This window comes from Canis lupus, chromosome 12 (assembly GCF_048164855.1).
Source record: "Canis lupus baileyi chromosome 12, mCanLup2.hap1, whole genome shotgun sequence".
Classification (NCBI taxonomy): Eukaryota; Metazoa; Chordata; class Mammalia; order Carnivora; family Canidae; genus Canis; species Canis lupus.
This window is the reverse complement of record NC_132849.1, coordinates 18,764,979-18,784,941: the sequence shown is the minus strand read 5'-3', so window position 1 is coordinate 18,784,941 and position 19,963 is coordinate 18,764,979. Positions and strand designations below refer to the sequence as shown.

At 34.9% G+C, this 19,963-nt stretch overlaps 1 protein-coding gene and 1 long non-coding RNA gene across 6 annotated transcripts in view; one reads left to right on the top strand and one right to left on the bottom strand.

Moving 5' to 3' along the window:
* LRRTM4 (leucine rich repeat transmembrane neuronal 4) overlaps window positions 1-19,963 on the top strand; it is a 708,453-nt gene that overhangs the window by 118,840 nt on the left and 569,650 nt on the right. The window lies entirely within an intron of this gene.
* Window positions 15,533-19,963, bottom strand: part of LOC140601267 (uncharacterized) — a 113,951-nt gene continuing 109,520 nt past the window's right edge. For all 3 annotated transcript variants that reach the window (XR_012004291.1, XR_012004293.1, XR_012004295.1), the window contains one exon: window positions 15,533-15,672. This is a non-coding gene — a long non-coding RNA (uncharacterized lncRNA). The remainder of the gene's footprint in view (window positions 15,673-19,963) is intronic.

The following is a 19,963-nucleotide window of genomic DNA, read 5'->3' as shown; positions in this document are numbered from 1 at the left end:
GTAAATTAACTTGGTTTATATGTTATTTTTTTCTCCTAACCAAATATTATTTTCCTTGTCCCTTTCTCAGTTTTTCTCAAATGAGGGGCATGAAAGATTGACATGCATGTATAAATTTCTTTGCCCTGATGAATACCACAGAACAAATAAGCAGGTACCAATTATTTGTGAGATTTTCTTGGTGAGATTTACTTTTAATTACAAGTGAGCTCAATAATCCAGGTCTAAGGCATAAATTCTCCCTCTACAATTAGAAATTATCTATTTAAGAGATTGGCTTTATTGTCCTGTGCTTTAGTGTTGTTAACATCATAGGATATACATCAGCTGCTTGCTGAAGGAGAATTTATTTCTCCCTTTGTATTGTACAGTATATTTTCCTAGTTATTTCCCATTAAAAGGGAAAGACCTATTTTTGATAGTCATATTTTTAAGGTATAAAATTGCTGTAATCTGGCATTATCTTGTTATTTGTAGACTTAGTGCAAGAAACAATTTCTTTAAAAAATATATTTATTTATTCATGAAAAACACAGAGAGGCAGAGACAGAGGCAGAGGGAGTATCAGGCTCCCTGTGGGAAGCCTCATGTGGAACTCGATCCCAGGACTCTGGGATCATGACCTGAGCCAAAGGCAGCCACTCAAACACTGAGCCACCCAGGTGCCCACAAGAAAATTTTTCAACTGTTTTTCTTTATATGAAGTGGAAATACTATATTTTCATACTGATGGAAGATACTTGAGTTTAATCCAAAAAAGTGATGACTATCAATTTTCATAGTAGCGATGATATTATTGATTTAATATAAAAATGATTTTCCTACTACTAATCTAAACTAATATTAGCAAGAGAGATGATGTGTATAAAAGTCCCTATTACAAAACACAATATAATTAATTGGCTGCTTAGTTTAAGAGTTGATTAATAAATTGTCTCAATTTGAGTTTTCGGTCCAAACTCTAGTGAGCAATTTCTAGGTATTACTCCTATCTTTTTTTTTAATATTTTCTCTTTAATCTCTATCTTCTAACCATTGAAAGAAGAAAGGTCACTATGGCAAATATCTATTAAAATGTGCATGGTGTTTCTGATTTGCTATTTTTTTGTTTGTAATTTATTTTTTCATTTAGTTATCCGATATCTACTGGCTCTGTACTATTAGGCTTTGTTACAGAGATAAAGAAAAGGAAGCTAGTTCTGTTCTTACGAAGCTCATTTTTTACTGTAGGAATCAGACATGTACACACACAAAGATAGGAGAGAGAAATAAAAGCTATGTAAACCAATTACAGATACTTACTAGACTGAGGTGAGTATGAGGAAACAGGTAATCTAAACAGATATAATGCAAGAAGGCACTGGGTAAATGGGGATGGCTGGGTTTGAAGTCCTGATTAATGGCTCCCAAATTCCCTTTCTCTTTCAAGGCCACTTACCAATGATAGCTGCCAACACATCTTTTGTTTCAGGAGTAGCTCTGTTGCTAAATTAATTTCATTTGGTTAGAAGAGACTTCCTGAAGGGCATATCTTTGAATCAAATATCAAACATAAAATAGGTATTAGCCAGGTGAGGTTTGAAGGGGAGTGAAGAAAGAGACGTTGGTGAGGAGGAGTGATAGGGTGATGTACTCATGTCATGTTCCATACTGAAATGAAACTAGGTTCAAAGTCCGAGAGATCTATCATGTTCAAGTAAATGCTTGTTGCTTTGTAGAACAGAAACAAGGCTTTAAAGGATTAGGGTGGTAAGAGGTGGCCCACTTCATAGATATAGCTGGTATAGACCATGTTCAAGAGTCTCCATCCCCATCACAGTTTTCAGTGGTGAAGAAGTAAAACTACTGCTGGGCTTTATATAATTCCGAGGAGGGCAGCCAAGTCAAAATTAGCATTTTGCCCATAAATCAAAGAAAATTGTATTAATTTGGTTGCAATTATAGTGAGACTGATAAGTGGAAGCTTTCAACTCAAACATCTGTGGAAGCAGAGTTTTTATATTAGACTTTTAAAATTATATTATAAGAGTAATTGAAATCATGGCTTACACCTGCTATTTAGTAACATTGATTGCAGAGGATTTAGTAAGTTTATAAATTTACCTTAAAAGTGACATCAAATTCACCAATAATGTGAAAGTTCGATGATTTAAGAAGGAGGAAGAGTGGAGGTTCATGGAAAACTTTAGAGACATTAAATTCAAGAAACTCAGTGATTCCTGTTACTTAACTAAAAATGCTATTTTTCACTATTATTCCAGGCAGCTAACTATTTAGAAGTTTCCTGTGGCCATTTTAATTAGCTTTTCCACCACTCCTGTGAGACAGGCAGGTTGCATAATATGTTGGGCTAGATGAATCTGGCTATGGCTGAACTATTTTTTGTAGAAATTTGAAGGTTTTAATGGTGTTGAAAGAAAACCCCGTAACTCTTCAGTCCGTTTGATAATTCACCAAGCTGAGGCAATCAGAGGTCAAACTCTCATCATGACATATATGTTAACAGTGTGTTCAGCTACTATATTCTTGCGGTATTTTCTCTCCCTCTAAAGGCCTCTTTCGTCTCTTTAAGTTTGCTTAAAGGCACATGCTTCCTTTGCTATTAGAAGATTTAAATGTGTCATTTTCTGAAATGTAGTTTTCTGAAATGTAGAGAAAGTCCTAACATTCAAAAAAATTTTAATCACAATATTACTATTGTAGAATGCTGACACATCGAATTGAATAAAACTCTTTGCCTATATTAAGTAGCAGCCATCTGAAAAAAGATGATGGGGAAATTAGAGATAGTGACAACTGAAGAGCATGCTTTTTCCCCAGCACACAATTACAACAATTTCAAATTTGTTTTTCATTTCTATAAATTGGTTATGTGACCATATTTTAAAGTAGAGTGACTTGCAAAACCAGAAACCAGAATACCATCAGGAAGCATTCTCGGAATAAGAGCTGATCTAAGGATTATTCTGCTATATAAAACAATAAATCAGAATAGAAATGGTGTTCTTATTTATCCAGGCAAGACAACTTATGATTCTAACAGATTTGTGTTGAATTCCAGGATGGATCTGCTAAAACGGTAACAATAAATTGCATTGTATTATATTTATCTATAAGGTATATTTATAAAATGAAAGAAAAGTGTAATAAACATTTTTATTCCCCTTAGTGAGTAAAAAAAGAAAATCTCTCAACCAAATTTCCTTTTTTAAAATACATGTCTATTTCTCAAATAAATGGAGAAAAAAAAGACATACTGACCATGAAGTCAACAACAACAATTAATTATATTTAGTATTGGCCATTGCATGATAGAGTCAAGGTTAGGGTAGGATTAAGTTTCAAGATAGTGATGGTAAAATGTGACACATATATCTAAGAGCAGACAGAGAACAAAGATTTGAAGGGAGGAATTATCTAAGACTAATTATGTAAGACCTGCCAATTACCTCAGAGTTATCTGGGACCCACCAAGTCCCAACCCCACTACTGAGTAGTTAGATCTCATTTGTTAAATACTTATTAAGTAGAGCAAAAGGATAAAGAAGAAATAAAAGGTCAATATACTAGATGGTAAACTTTTTAAATAAAATATAAATACATTTATATTATGTATGAAGTTATATATATATATATATATGAAGTCTTCTCAATATCCATTATTTCTAATTCATCATTCATTTATTTATTCATTCCATCTTTATATAACTATTAAATACTCACTGTACTCCAAGTAGTTACTGTACTAAGTATTGATATCTAGCTGAGGCAACGCATAGCTCCTGTTCTTAAGGAAATTGCAATCATACAATAATGACAAGCCAGTGGGTAGCAATAAGTGATTTCTGAGCATATGCTCAGGATATGGTTAACTAATCAACCCAATCACCTTTCTGCTGCCATGGAATTCTGACAAGAGACCTTCAGACAGGGGTTAGGATAAATAAAGCTAAAAAGGGAACTGGAGGATTTTGGATAGAAGGAACTGAAATTATCAATATGTATCTATAAAATCACAGATAATAATCAGAGGGCTGAAATTAGTTCAATAGGCATAGAGCCCTAGAATCAAGGTGACAAAGAAAGGTTATTTTTTGTTTTTGTTTTAGGTGGGAAAAGGATGGGTCGTGGAGAATAAACATTAAAAGTTAGGATAGAAAAGCAAACTGAGTATTATGAATTTTTCCTGATCCGGTTAGGGACTTTAAAACTTACCTTAGGTTAACAGAGAGTCAATGTTAGATGGGCCTCAGCACAGAAGTGGTATGATAAGATTTGTACTTTAGAAGGATTTTTATGGATCAGTGTGGGGAATGGCTCAAAGGTAGTGAAACATGAAAACACTCATAGGAATCTAAGAAATAATACCGTTGACTGCAATTACGGTAATTACTAGTAGGAAGCAAAAAATTGTGAACACTTTTCATGAATGAAACAACAGAATATTTATAATACAGAGCCCTGAAGATGGTAGATAGTCAATATATATGTACAGGCATCCGTGAAAGGCTGTATAGGCCCATCATAGACTTTGCTCATGAGTAAATAATTTGGGGGGATTTTCAGCAGAGAAATGACATGATCTGATACATTTTTGAAGTTCCTCTCTAGATGCACTACATAAACATGAAACAAAGTGGTGAGAAAAATGAAGCATGAAATAGAACAGAGAATTATCAGGAAATTCCCTTAATTATCCAGGTGAATCCTTTGGGCTTGAACTCAGGCAATGGTATAAAGGTGGTAGAAAAGTGGTTTTTGTTTCTTTTAAGAGAGAGAGAACCTTTGCTTAAGCAAGTGGATAAGGAGCAGGGCAGAGAGAGACAGAGAATGTTAAGCAGGCTCCATGTCCAGCACATGACACTGGGACTAATCTTACTGCCCTAAATCAGGACCTGAATGGAAATCAAGAGTCAGACACTTAACCAACGGAGCCACCCAGGCACCCCTACAAAAGCTTTTATTGAGAAACAAACCATCTATACATTCTGATGGATGAGCTGTGAGTGAAAGAGGAATTAAGAAATCTAATTATTTTAAACATTTTAGTCTGGAAGCCAGGTGAATTGTAGGGCCATTTCTCAGCTGTAGGCATCAGAGCAAATTGTGGGGTCAATTACTCAGCTGTAGGCAATAGAGCAAAAACAATTGTGAAAAGTCATGATGGAGGCAAAAAAACAAAACAAAACAAACAAACAAACAAACAAAAAAACAAGAATACAGCATCATGCCGTGGAGAAAACAAAACAAAACAAAAAACAAATACAATATCATCAAAGAAAGGGTTTCAGTAAGAATGGAGTCAACATGTTCATACACTGTGAGTTAAGGTAAAGGTGAAGATGGAGAATTGACCCACATACGACATTGACAGTTTCTATGGCACTAAATTGTGAAATTTTGGAAGTGATTCAAGAAAGAATAGGAGAAACGAAATAGGTACAGTGTCTATAGGGTTGTTCTAGAAGAGTTTTGCTGACATAGGGAAGAGAGAATAGTTTAGTGGCTAGAAAGATGTAGACACAAGCGTGCCCCTGCCCTCTCCCACTTCAGATGAAGATTGGGAATATTGTGGTATGCATATATGCTGGTATGGATTAAAAAGGAAAAACTTTGAAGGGGAAGAGATTAAAAGAAATTGCTGATTTAGGTTGTTGAGTTTGTTAGAAGGGATGGCTTCTTGTTAATATTTGGAGAGTTGCCATTATAGAAAAGGAGAGAAGTGAGAGTAACACACAGGTACAGATATAGTAAATGAGGGGAGAGGATATGCATGTTCTTTTCTGTAAACTTCTAGGGTTTTTTGTGGTCTGGAAATGACAAGGAAAAGCTCTACATTTCTCCAAGTATCATGGAAATTTAGTAGTAGATAATAAAGGAAAGGCAAAAAATAAAAAATAAAAAAAAAATAAAGGAAAGGCAGCTTCTTCTTGAAAGCATGGGCAGTGAAGCAAGGGCAGGTTGGTTTCATGAAGGAGATATTCAGAGAAGAAATTGAGGGAGTCTTTTGATGAGGACATTTTTTCAGAGCTGAAAGACAGACTGGGTTCAGGCTCAAATTAGGCTGTGTGTAGCTCATAATGGGGATATGTGTCCAAGTTCAAACTGATGCATTTTTCTTGAGACTAGGTAATGTCATAGATGATGATATTGAAATACTGGGGAAGAGTGGTGGTGTGACCAGGAGAAAGAAGAGTTTTGTGGCTTTACATCCAGTCTTTTGGGGTCAGTGATGAGGCATAGGACCGAGCCTCGTAGTAAATCCTGCAAGGGCAGTGCCTAGGCAGCTGAAGGTCACATGTGAACATACTCTGTATCGATTCATATGACCTCTCCTTTAGTTATGCTAACACTATTATAGAGATCATTAGTCTGCCACTTCATGAATTAGCATTAGCAAGTTTGAAGTGCCTTTATCCAAATTTTCTGAGATAGCCTTTAGTCCAAGTTGTCTGACTTTATGGTCTGTACTTTCAGCCACGTCTAAGTGGGAACAGTAAGGAAGGAGGTAAAAGATTTAACTGGCACATCTTTCCTAATTTCTTTTTTGAAGTTAGTGAAATTGTTATATTTAAGAGCAAGGTCACTGATTTCTGTTATGTTGTCAGCAATTTACTGTGTGTTTTGGACAAATTACTGTAAGGTTTTCAAGTTTTTGATTTCTCTTTATATGTGGACAGTTAGAAACCACTTAATTATTTGTAAGATTACTGTGATAATATAATGAGAACTCACTAAGTACACATTGGTTATCATTAAAGATCCATAATTCTGAAATCTATATTCTGAAAAATAAAAGCTGTTTTTGTAATTCATTTGACATTAAAACTTGACCTGAATCTATGTGGGACTTTTTTTTACCCTATACTCGTCCCATTTACTGCAGCCATTCATATATTTATCTGAAAAAAATATTAATACATTTGATTATAAGGTGTAGCTAGGACCCCTCTGAGATATAATATGCAATATTTAGAATATGTGATTAATTACTTTTCTAAAACTCAAAAGTGTTCTGAATTCTAAACAAATCTGGCTCCATAGCCAATGAATATTTTCTAGACCCACTTTATTATCATTATTCATTATCCTTTACCAGGACGTGTTGTGAATTGATGTGATTTCTTGAAATGACTAGTTCCTTTGCAAGAAGACTTTTTTTTTAAGTCCTAACACAATTAGAAGAACATGATTTACATTGGTAGAAATATTTGGAGCATTTATGCAGAAATAGAAGAATTGGAAGTTTAAAGTAGGACACAATGAAGTGGAATCTGTTTCTGGGTCAGGCCAGCTAGTTGACTCTCTCAAAGCCTGATGGGTTGAATGATATACAGGAATTTGCTGCATTCCTGTGTCTGGCCTGAAGCCTTGTTGCTGGAGAAATCTGTCAGCTCTTCCTCCAGAATGGATGTGTCACCTGGGGTTTGACTCACCTAAATGAAGCCCATGAGACTAAGGTGTAAACCATAATGCCAGACTGGTAATTTCCAAAGGGAACCATCACTGACAATGGTATCAGATAAACTTGGTACAGAGTCTCCCTGTAGGCAAGGAATGTAGAAACCCAAATTACACTCAACATGTCAGTTTAAACATTTACTAATAAGGCAATAGCACACTCAGTCCAACATGTGGGAGGACAATAACATCCATAGCTCTGTTTATTTCGCATAGAATCAGGATGAAAGAAGGGGTATAATAATCTGAGTTTAAATGCCTAGTGGCATGTGCATGTAATAACCTGCGGGTAGTTTCACACAGAGCATCTTAGTAGAGTTAGAAGAGGCAAAGTCTGGGGCTAGCAGCAGCTCCCAGTTCAGCACAGCTCTGGAATGAGCATTGCAGAGATTCTTCTGTGTGAGGCTCTTTGGATTCTGTGCCCTACAAACTGCCACACACACTTAGAGAGTGGATTCTTTTTAGAGATGACAAATAATTTGATCGAGTTATAATCACAACGTGCTGGCCTGTAAGCCATCAAGTCTTTTTAAAATGCCATGTCTTATCTTTTCTCTGATTCATTGTCTGCTGATGTCTGTGTTTAATTAGCAAAACCCAGTCTTAGAGGTCTTCCCTCCACCTCCTGTTTCTAAGATCCTGAGGGTTTAGCCCATTATAACCAGGAAGGACTGAAGGTATAAGCAATGGATGTGAAATATGGAATCAGAGGACTTGAGGTCTGATGTTGATTTTGATTTTGAAACTTATTCTAGGATTCGAGTTATTACTGCACCTGTTACACATTAATTATGCAAATGAAAATACTTCTGTATGGCCTCACATACGTATTCTGATAATCAACTAGACAATGCATGAAAAAAGAGACTTGAGAAATATGAAAATCTGTTCAAATTGCATTTGGTTAGCTCCCACCATATATTGCACACTCTATATTCAGCTAACATTTGTTGATACATAAGCAAATCAAAGAGTCAATCATTGTATTTTGCTGTACTAGAAGCCACAGGTTGGAGGTTCCTGCTGTGCATAACTTTACCCATGGGTAAAGTGAAGAATAGAAGTGAGATAGTAGCAATGTACTGTCTTCTATGTATAAATAGCCTTCTTTTAAGAAACATATATTCAGTCATTGATTTCAGTTGACCTTGTTGCTCAACACTCTAGCAGCAACAATGCTGCTTAATCACTTAACTGTTCTATCTGTTGTTCTGGAAACAACTGGTGTGCAGGTTACTTGGTCTTACTAGTAAATAACTTACCCCTGTCAGCTGGGTCACTGAAACATAAACCTCTGACACTGTTTTTCCTGAAACTCTCATAATTTAGTATGCATTATTTTGCTCTAACACGAAGAAAAAAAATCTGTAAGCTGTCTTGGATTTTAAGAGGATTTGAGGTTGTTTCTTATTACCCAGGGAAAGACCATATCTTGTGCGCATCCTCAGATTTATTCAGAAAAATGTTCACAAAATGTAGACACTAGAGATAGCTGTCACCTCAGTTTTTGGTTCTCTCTTTCTCTCTCTCTTTTGCTCTTTCCCCCCTCCCTCCTTCTCTAACAATCCCTCCCTTTCGGTTTGTCTTTCCTCCCTTCTTCATTTATTTTCCTTTACATTATTTTATTTTAATAAATTTTCTTTTGTAGGACCTGGACAATTAGACTCACAAATTCAGACATGATACAGTAGGCAAAGGAGAGACATACGGTATGCATCTCTGAGAAATATTGATAATTATCTTCTAAATAATCTTGCCGTTGCATGCTCTTTTGAGTACTTCTACTGTCAACTAAAAATAAGGGTGAATAGCAACAACTACTAGACTCTATATCTTCCTGATGACACTGGAGACCTGTAGAAGGAAGCGAGGAACTGGGGGTGGACTTGGTGTATCGTCATCTGGAATACTTCTAGAAAATCACTATAGATATTTCATAAAAATCTCTCGTCAGTTAAGTGAATATGAATAAGTGAGAAACTCTGAAGCATTAGTTCTGTTATGTAGTAGTTGAGGTAAACACTAAGGGAAAGAAGTGTTGAAAAAGAAATTGATGTTTAAAACGTCCAAATACAAAACTACCATTAAAATCAGATAATACATGTAAAGACCTCAGTATATAATAGTTGCTATAATAGTTGCTCAATAAATGCTATTTTATTTCTTGTGTTGACTTACAAAATGTTTTTTACAACATTTCCGTGCATAGGTAAACTTTAAAGAAAAGAAAACTATGCTATTTTCCTTAATATGCCCCCATTAAGAGAAGAGAAATCGATTCATCGGTGCAAGATGATAAACATGATGGCAAAACCAACGGTATAATTAAGACTTTGCATTATTTTCATTAATATTCAAGGTAAGTCTAATAGGTGCTATCAATAAGCTTGTTTTACAGAAGAGAAAGCTGAGACACAGTTTTAGCAACTTGCTCAAGATCCCAAAGGCAGGGAAGCCTGGGTGGCTCAGAGGTTGAGTGTCTGCCTTCAGCTCAGGGCATGATCCTGGGCATGATCCTGCCTTCAGCTCAGGGCATGACCCATGGGGTCATGTCCCCATGACATGTCTCTGCCTGTGTCTCTGCTTCTCTCTGTGTGTGTCTCTCATGAATAAATAAATAAAATCTTAAAAAAAAAAAAAAAAAGATCCCAAAGTCAGGCAATGAAAGTCAGGATCCAAACTCTGGTCAATTGACTATGATGCAAAAGAAAGGAGAAGCCCAGAAACTTACACACATACAACTCCAAAGTCTTTTTCTTTCTATTCAGAACATGGACTACAGACAAACTGTCAGATTCTAAACTTTGAACACATGTTTAATCTGTAGTGATCAATTTTATCTGCACTCTCCAACATTTCCCCATCCCTCCTAAGAGAACAGTTATGTTATAAGAAAAGCAGGAAATTACTGCTTTACTTAGTAAAGGAATTGAATTGATATTATATTTTAATATGGTAAAGTGGCTGAAAAGAAAAGATTTTAGCTAACCCAAGAGACTATATCCCCACGGCAGCTTTGAGGATGGCAAGTGCCTTTAATGGAGAACATTTTAAAGTGCTTTTAATTTCTCCATGTATCTACATGATAAAAATGGGCTTGAAATGCCTTGGTTTCTAGAAATGAGAGTAGTTGTTTGTGGGGGCAACACCCATTTTGGTAGTCATATGCTATTTATCATTCTTTTAGAGAAATAGGAAAAATAACAAATACTTAAACAGCTAACTCATTTGCTTTGAATGTTTCTAAAAATTGAGTTTATTACACATATAATTCAATGGAAGGAGCCTCTGTATCTATTTAGTGATATCCAAAGGACATCAGAAGATAGAGTTATAACTTCTCAATGGCAAGAAGGGGGCCTTTCTCTGTTTCATAATTTCCTCTTAAGGAGCAATATTTTAAATCTTTATCCAAGGAAATTTTTGCCCAGGACAGCAAAGTGGCTTTCTCCCTTGAAGTCAACAAACTATGCCTTAACAGTTTTGAGTACTCATGTATTAAAAGGCCATTTTAGTCAAGATTGATCTCAATCTTCTTTAATTCTGTGACCATAATCCCTATAACTTTTGACAGTAATCATGCTATATTCTATCTAAGGAGAAAATATTAACTTGTGATTTCCATATTTAATGGCATAGGTATAATTTCCACCCTGGTTATTAGTAAAATATTTTTAAAAATAAAATTAAAGAATAAAATATGTGGGGCTTTTTCCTTCCAGAAACAAAATATATCTGCACTTTTGCATGTCAGAAGTTCCTTCTATACATACAGACCATATTTTCAATAATTTTAATGGAAGTCAAGCCTGTACAAATAATTATCTTTGTATGTTTTTATATTATGTACTATTTTATTTCAGGAATGTTGATTTTTCTTTTCTGTTGAAGGAAATGCATGGTTCCATTTGCTTTTATTTATTATTGAAGGAGGAAAATGGTCCATATGTATGATTTTGCTTTCACTTCAAAAAAGTGTAAATAAACTAGTCAGATCTCTTCACTCTTAGTACATCTATGACTAAGATACTACTTTTGGAGTTTAACAATTGACTGATACAACTTTATTTGGTTGGGTCAATGATCCAGAAACCAAAGAGTAGGATTGCCATGGGCAATCCCAGTAGAGGTATTTTGAAATTTGACTTCCCTATCCTGGGACTAGCTTTTCTGTTCTATTTATCTATATTCCATAAATAAGGATTGATGTGCCTTGCTTCCTTCTCTGTCACTGCTAGCACTATTGAGAGAGGGGTCTGTAGCATGAGGAAAGACCCTCAGCAAAGCAAAACTTAACTGATTTCAGTTTAGTGTGGCTACATTTACAGTACCAGTTCATCTGACTTGGAAATACATATATATATATATTTTTTTTCTTTATCTAGGATGGCCAAAGAGGTTCCTAGAGGAGTAGCTTAATTTTTTCTTTCCAGTTCTCACTTTTCAAAAATTAAGGTACATTGGGGCACCTGGGTGGCTCAGTCAAGTCAAGCATCTGCCTTCAGCTCAAGTCATGATCTCATGGTCCTGGGATGGAGCCACCCCTTGGGCTTTCTCCTCAGTGCAGAATTGGCTTCTCCCTCTGCCCCTGCGCACCAATTGCATGCCCATGTGTGCTCTCCCTCTCTCTCTCTCAAAAAAATAAAGAAAAATTTTAAAATAGAAAAAAATATATAAAATTAAGGCACATTTATGGGATTCTTTTGATTTTTTTTCAGGAAGCATATGACTGCCCCTCAATTTGGTTCCATTTCAATTGAATTAAGCAGAGATCCCTTGAAGATTTCCAAAGTGGTTGTTTCCTTCTCTATTAGCAGTGCTGATAAAAGTTTTCTATACTTTTATAAACCTTTATTCATTTCAGTCAACTTCTATTTTCAAAGGAAGAGGAGTTTTAGTTGCCTATTGTGAAGCTATCACAGGTCTCTGAAGACATTCTATGGAGTAAGCTTTTGATCTTTGGCATCCTTAGATTATTCAGTTAACTTACTGTATCAGGAACTGATATTATGCTTCACTGGACAATAGAGAAGGATTGTATAATCAGAAGGTGGGATAATAAATCTCAACTATTTTCTATTTTCATCTTAAATCCCTTTTTAACCTCACATCTGCAGTAGGAGATGCTACTTTATTGATTAGAGAAATAATTTAAGGTCTAGGAAATACATCAGTAAGAAATAAAAGGTCTGGGGGAGAAAAAGCTTTTATGGGAACTGACTTTACTGCATTTTCATTAAAAAAACCTTCTAAACTGAGGGGTCAAGTAAACAAATTTATTTATTTTTGTCGTTCATTTAACAAATATTTGAAAAGTACTAACAGTATGCAAAGCTGTGCTTAAGCACTGTGGGAGATATAAAGATGAATTAAACACAGTTTCTACCTGTAAAAGTCTTAGGGGAGATGAGAAATATGCATAAATAGCTTGAATATAAGCTCAAAAAATGATGAATGTCATAAGGAGAGCATAAACAAAGTATTCAGTTCAGTAGCTGTAGAGGTTGCTTTCCTGCTGAAGGCAGTTGTGTAATACATATGCATAGATGCATGTATGCATGTTTACACACACACATACTTATACATGTTTGTGAGGTTTTTTTTGTGTCAGCCTTTTAAAATCTTAGCCAGTCTTTAACATGGATAAATCATTTTGGTGGCTTTCATATATAAACCAACAAAATTACGCATGTCCTAATGACAGAATCTAAATGATTCAAAACATGATCCTGATTTTAATAATTTCAAAGAAATGTTTCAGTACAAACATCAATTACAAGACATGAAACATATGAAGTGATTAATAATGAGCAAAATTAACTTCTCATCTCTTAGCGAATATCATAGAAATATACCCATTTTATCTAATTATTTTTAAAAAATGGCAAAAATTAGGAAAATGGGATCATTTAAGAGAAAAAAAAAGGTGAGAAAAACTGATAGAATACGGAACTGGAATATTAAATGGATACTAAAGCATCCACACATTTTGTGAGTGCTTTAAATAGTTTGAAATAAGGTTTTGGTTCAATGTACTTAAAGCATAGAAGTTTTGCAAACAGTGCTGGCCAGCTAGTCTTAACTTGTCTCGGTGTATAAACATGGAGCAAACATATTTTAATTATATCAACACAGGCTTATATTAGATTTAATGGATTTTCATACAGAGCACCCTAAATATGAAGGAAGCATCAGAGCAACATTAATAATTGTCAGCTTACAAAATTCTGTAAATTAATCAAAGAGGTTTAAGCAAAGTTTTGGTGAGGTGGTCTTTTCATGAGGATCGGTATTGTAAAAAGTCAAAATGATCTAAATTCAAGCATTGGCTACTTTGAGATCTAGCTATGTGATTTCAAGCAAATTTTTAACCTTTCTGTGCCTTTTTAAAGAAGTTACAGAACAGATATCTTAAAGCTAGGATAATATTAATACTTACTTCATTAATTGCTTTACTAATGAAATGAGTTTCTATATGTAAGGTTTAAGACTAGAAATTTCTCAGATATTAATTCTCAGGAACTCTTCCCTCCAAAGCAAAAGCAAAAACCTAACAGTAAGGGAGAGACAGAGAAAAATACTGATATGGGGAAATTGATTGTCACAAACATCATGATAATCCTTTACTTTCCTGCATGAAAATCTGGATGGAATCCAGAAGTATTTTAATAGAATAAAGATAAGTTCCTTGAATTTTTTATTCAAATCGATTTATTTTTACACAAGTAACTTTCCTTTCTTCCAGTCTTTTCTTGCCCTAGATTTCATTTTTCAGGTATTCTTGGTTTAAAATTATGAATTGTGTTAAATGAAACATAAACTTATATTTGTGATACAAGATAGAGGGATTCCTGAATGTCATAAAAATGGAGGTGCTATATCCAATACTTCGCTGCAATATGGTTGCCAGATTAGATACAGGACTCCTGGTTACATTTGAATTTCAGATTTAAAAAAAAATGAATAATTTTTTAGCATAATGTGCCAAACTTACATGAGACATTTTATGTTAATAAATTGTATCTAAAATTCCCACTTAACTGGTCATCCTGTATTTTTATTTGATGTATCTGGCAACTTGGACTGTACACTGTACGGAGATCACTAATCCCCAGTGTGTCAACCCCAAAACAGATCAATTAACAAGTAATTCTATACATTCATCTCAGTCTCTGCTGCAACCTTCTTCCTTTAGACCATAATCATTCTGACTAATAATTCCAGCAGTCTCCTAATTGTCTCTGGCCAATCTATTCACCCTGTAGCAAAGTGATTGTTCTAAAACACAAATCTGATCACAGTGACTTGCCTGCTAAAAACTTGTCAATGGTTCCCCAGAGCCCTCTGGATAAGATTTAAACTCCTTAGTAAATAATGCACAGAAAAGCCTTAGGTGATGTAGGACCTGCTTTCCTCTCCAGTTTATTCCTTGTAAATTAAACTTCACCTATAGTGAGCCTCATTCTGTCTTGAATCCTCTGCCTGAAGAGATCTTCCCCAACCTTCCCTTCCTCCTTTTGTTAGCTCCTGCTCATTGGTCTGAGTTATGTACCTTTTCTCTTAATATGATCCGATAGTGTTCCAGTTTTAGCACTTTCTAACAATTATCAAATAATACTGCAATTGCCTTTTCCCCTGTTAGTACCCCTGGTTGACTCTGTGCTCTGGGAAAGGAGACTGTCTTTTTAAACTTTAATATACACGGTTTGACACATTTTTAAAGTATGTTGAATGAAAACAGAGATCTTTAGTTTAATAATATATCAAGGCAGCAAGTCAGATGAAATGAAAGTGTTTTTAAAAGGCTATAGCAGCAAAATTAAGGTATGGCTCTTAGTCACCCTTTATGTTTTGCCCATCTTTGATTATTCATTGGCAGCACAGTTCTTAATATGCTAGGTAAGTGACATCCAATTACTTGTTTAAATACTGTAGAGAATTATAGGCTATAATCTTTTCCTTAATATGCATTGAAGACAGAAGTGAAATAGTATGACCTGAGGAAGAATTTTCTTACTTTCAACCAAGGCATTTAAATTCTTTTTGCTTGAAAACAATTTTTTTTGGGGGGGGGGGGCACCTGGGTGACTCAGTTGGTTAAAGCAGCACACTCAGGGTCCTATGATCCAGCAGCATTGGGCTTCTTCCTCAGCAGGGGGTCTACTTGTCCCTCTTCCTCTGCTGCTCTTTGCTTCTGCTCTCTTGCATTCTCTCAAATTAATAAATAAAATCTTAAAAAACAATTTATTTTTTAACAGGTAGCATAGACACAACGTTCAAAAAGTATAGAGAGCATCTGCTCCATTCACCCAGTCACCTACTCCCCTTCTCAAGATGACCACTGTCAGTTTTCCATGTGCCCTTCCAGAGACATATCATGCATATACGAGCAAATATATGCAAATAGAAGAACACATACATTTCCATTGTTTCTATGGGTAATTAAATCTTCAACTAGTAAAGAATATAAAGTTATAAAGCTATCATCTGACCTATTCAAGCAGTGGATTTCATGAGAATATTTTTTTTTGCTCTGTTTCACTGTTTCGATCAGTTAATTAAGTAATTAAATATTGCTTTATATTTGTAATGTCCTGATTGCAATTTTAAGTGGGTCATGTTCCACAAAAATATGCTCCATTTCACTGTCTCAAGTTTTTAAAAATTATAACAGGCAGCCTCTCTGAAGATTATATATTTCCTCTTGTTTTCAGTTTTTTTCTTCTCAGTATTGCATTTTTGAATTTCCTATTTCTCTAACAGTCTTGCACTCATTTCAATGCCCAAAAAGATTAAAAATTAAAAATAGAATTTGCTTACAAAGTGTATAGAATTGGATATATTTTAATAAAAATGAAAATATAAATCAAAATATTCTTAAAACAATAATAGTTTTCTTCTAAATTATTAAAATTATAGCTTATTTTGTCTCCTAATTTTAATTACTATAAATCAAAATTGTAAATCATGTTTATATCAAGATCCTTTTATTTAGCTTTTTGAGAATGTAAGTCAAATTTATAACATTTTTTATAATAAAACTATTTGCAATTTTAGCTTTCCAGGCTATAAAGAACTTTCCGGTTGCCAGTGTTAAGAACAGGTATCATGCTTCACACATATTATGTATGAACCTTCATATATACTAATCTACCAGTGATATAAATTATTTCATAGTGAAAAATGATTCCCAGCTGCTATGTACAGCTTATAGGAAAATTGCAATGATATGTGAGGAACACTGGAAGCACAAAATGAAATAATAAGATAAAAATGGATGCTCCACCTTTCTGGGAAATGATATTTCTCTATGCAAGAAGCTATTGCCCTCAAGCTAACATTGGAAGTAAATACATGTAAGCTCAGTTCTCTCTAATATCTAAAACATCATCCATTTTCCAATGCCATCCAACACACAAATTTTTATAACACTCAAAGTTTCATGTTTAAAAGGAATAAGGTGAAAATGTGAAGAGGTGTTTCCTGGGGTCTAAACAGTATCACTATGAAAGTGAATGTTTAGAATTAAGAGCTTTCCTGTGCTGGATCTGAATGCTAGAATGAATGCTAGATTCTGAGTAACAAGGCAGCTGTGTTCTTTAGGACATGTGTTTGTTCTATCCTGAGCCCTTAAAGCCCAAGACAGAGCAGGAATTCCTTTTACCCAGGTAGCACCAATACAGTTACTGAACTGTCTGCCATTCCTAATAATGATTTCTATAAAGGCTCCCTACTGAATTCGCAAAACCTAGCATAGGAGGGAGGGAGGGAGGGAGGAAGGAAAGAAGGCTCTTCTTTATATTTTGTTTAGGCAGAGATTTGTTTCTCCTTGTAGGATGATGGGACAAGTGGGGGTTTGTTAGCTCATTCAGCAGTACCATCTTGGAATAGAAGTTTGAAGTTCCTTTTGGTGGTAGGTTGTTTGAATATAAGGAAGTATCAATCTTTATAAGATGATCACCCAGGAAATAGATACAAAGGACCAATTCACTGTGCTAACCAGATAGCACTTAAAGGTTCACAAACATCAAGGCCCTTTAAATCACTTTTTTGTTTTGTTTCTCTATCTAAACAAAGGCAAGGAGAAAATAATCACCTGCTTGAAATGACCCACCGACTAGTTGCTTTTGGCTTCTTATACAGTTGAATGGCTCTACCTTATCAGGACTCTGTTCACCTTATTTTTGATCCTTGCTTTAGGAAAATCTTCGGTACCTTTCCCGCAGTTAGAGTTTGATAAGTAATTCAGTCTCTTACAGTTTCCAAAAAGAATTTCTTTTTAGATCAAAACCAAGCAGTTCTCAACTCTTTGAATTCTTAACTCTGTTCTTTTGTAAATATGTTAAAATATAGTTACAATAAAAATGTAATTAATTTAATTTGGAATGGCAGTGTGATTGACACTTATTTAAACACTGATATTTTAGGGATGCCTGGGTGGCTCAGTGGTTGAGTGTCTGCCTTCAGCTCAGGGCATGATCACGGGGTCCTGGGATCAAGTCCTGCATCAGGCTCCCTGTGTGGAGCCTGCTTCTCCTCCTGCCTGTGTCTCTGCCTCTCTCTCTGGGTCTCTCATGAATAAATACATAAATAAAATCTTTAAAAAAATAAACACTGATACTTTAAAAGATTGTGGAATTGTCACCTGGTATTTTTTTCATGCTCAATTATACTTTTTTAAAAATAAATTTTAAGATACTTGTGAATATGCAAGATATTAATGGACATTGTGGGAAATCTCCCATAGTTCAGTACCTAACTCTATAAAATCAATTATATCCTTGGAATTTTGCAATATGTTCTAACTTCTAATGAAATGGTTATATTACATTAATTGGTAGTTATATCATCTAAATGACTATGTATAAACCTTTCTATTTATATATGGAATTCTAAACTAAAAATATATGCAATGATGTATGAATTTTTATACAAGATAGCACATACGAATATTTTCTATTTTGTATATTCATTTATGTATTTACTTAATTCACTGAAAGGAATCAATTGCACAATGAATTACTGACATAAAAAAACATTCATTAACATGCCTGCCTTGGGAATTGTTGACAAAAGAGAAAACATCCTAAGTTCCAAATTTGAAATATAATTGACAACAAACTGATTCCTACTATTTCATTAACAGAAATTTTATAAATTAACATTGGTGAGAAACAATATAAATCTCCAAATGCTTACATTACATGAAACTGTAACACAACTGCATGAAGGAAAAATAAAGGTCCCACAAAAATGAAAGGGAATGAAAGGGAAAGACAATGAATGAAAAAAACTCTCTCAGATTTATTTTCCCCAGACCAGGGGCTGCAAACTCCATCTGTATTGCTGTCACAGTTTTGAATGTCTGGTGTAGAGAAATAATATGCTGGCCTTGTAGTTATGAGATCTGTGTGCCACCAACTACATAGTATGACCTTGGACAAGTGACCAAATCTCTCTAGACTTGGACTAGATTATATTTATGGTCTGATCCAGCTTTAACATTCTGTATCTAATCTAATCTTTTCTGTGAAGATTCATTTCATTCACTTCTGTACACACAGGACCTGAATGCCTGTTCACTTTCAGAAACCCTTATTATTATGGTTTTTTTTTTTTTGAAGACTGAAGTCACTAATCTGACTTTTCCTTTCCTGAAGATGGGTATGTCCCTTAGTCTTCCATTACACTGTCAGGTAAATCAATTTGCCACACAGCTACAGCAAAGGCCTTCATCTAGTGAGGAACAAAAAGGCTGCAGCAAAAGAGTAATTTGAGCAGAAAAAGAATGAGGACCTGATCTTACCCCAGGTCCTGTGAAAATACCAAGCAAAGAACCATTGTAAATATCCCGTATCATATTTCTGTTTCACTGTCCAGTGAAGTGGTATGTAATACAAGTTTGAGGACATTTTAATATGATGATCTCTATTCAAAAACATAACATGGTGAAGTAATTTTATTAACTATTAGCCTTATGCTTTCCAACTTATTACCATGTCCCCAGTTTTTACATAGCTTATCTCAAGTGGAATGATTTCTGTTTAGGTAAGCTAGTCTTTGTTGGACACTGTGAAGGTCTGAGATGTTACCTTGTTTGCAAGCTAGCAGGCTAGCCTGCCACACCTTCATGGGAGCTGGCAGATGGTGCATGAGGACTCAAGGCACTGCACACAGCATAAGCTTCATGCTCATATCATTTATTTTGCCCCTGATACTCCCTGGGGTAATATGTTGTTGTCCAGCTTGATGACGAGTAAGCCATCAGTTTGTGTGACAGCTAAGAAACAAGCTTAGGAAGCTCCAATCTTTTAAAGAGGGCTAACTGGTAAACCTGCACAACTTTGTCTGGAATGGAAACATCTCAGATATCAAAGAAATTTGCCTTTTGCTTAGAAGACATGCAGAAACATGTGGGACCCATGGAGTATTCTCCCCAGCAGTCTTTATAAACAAAACAAAATAAAAAACAAAAAAAACTTAGAAAATTCACCTTCATGTA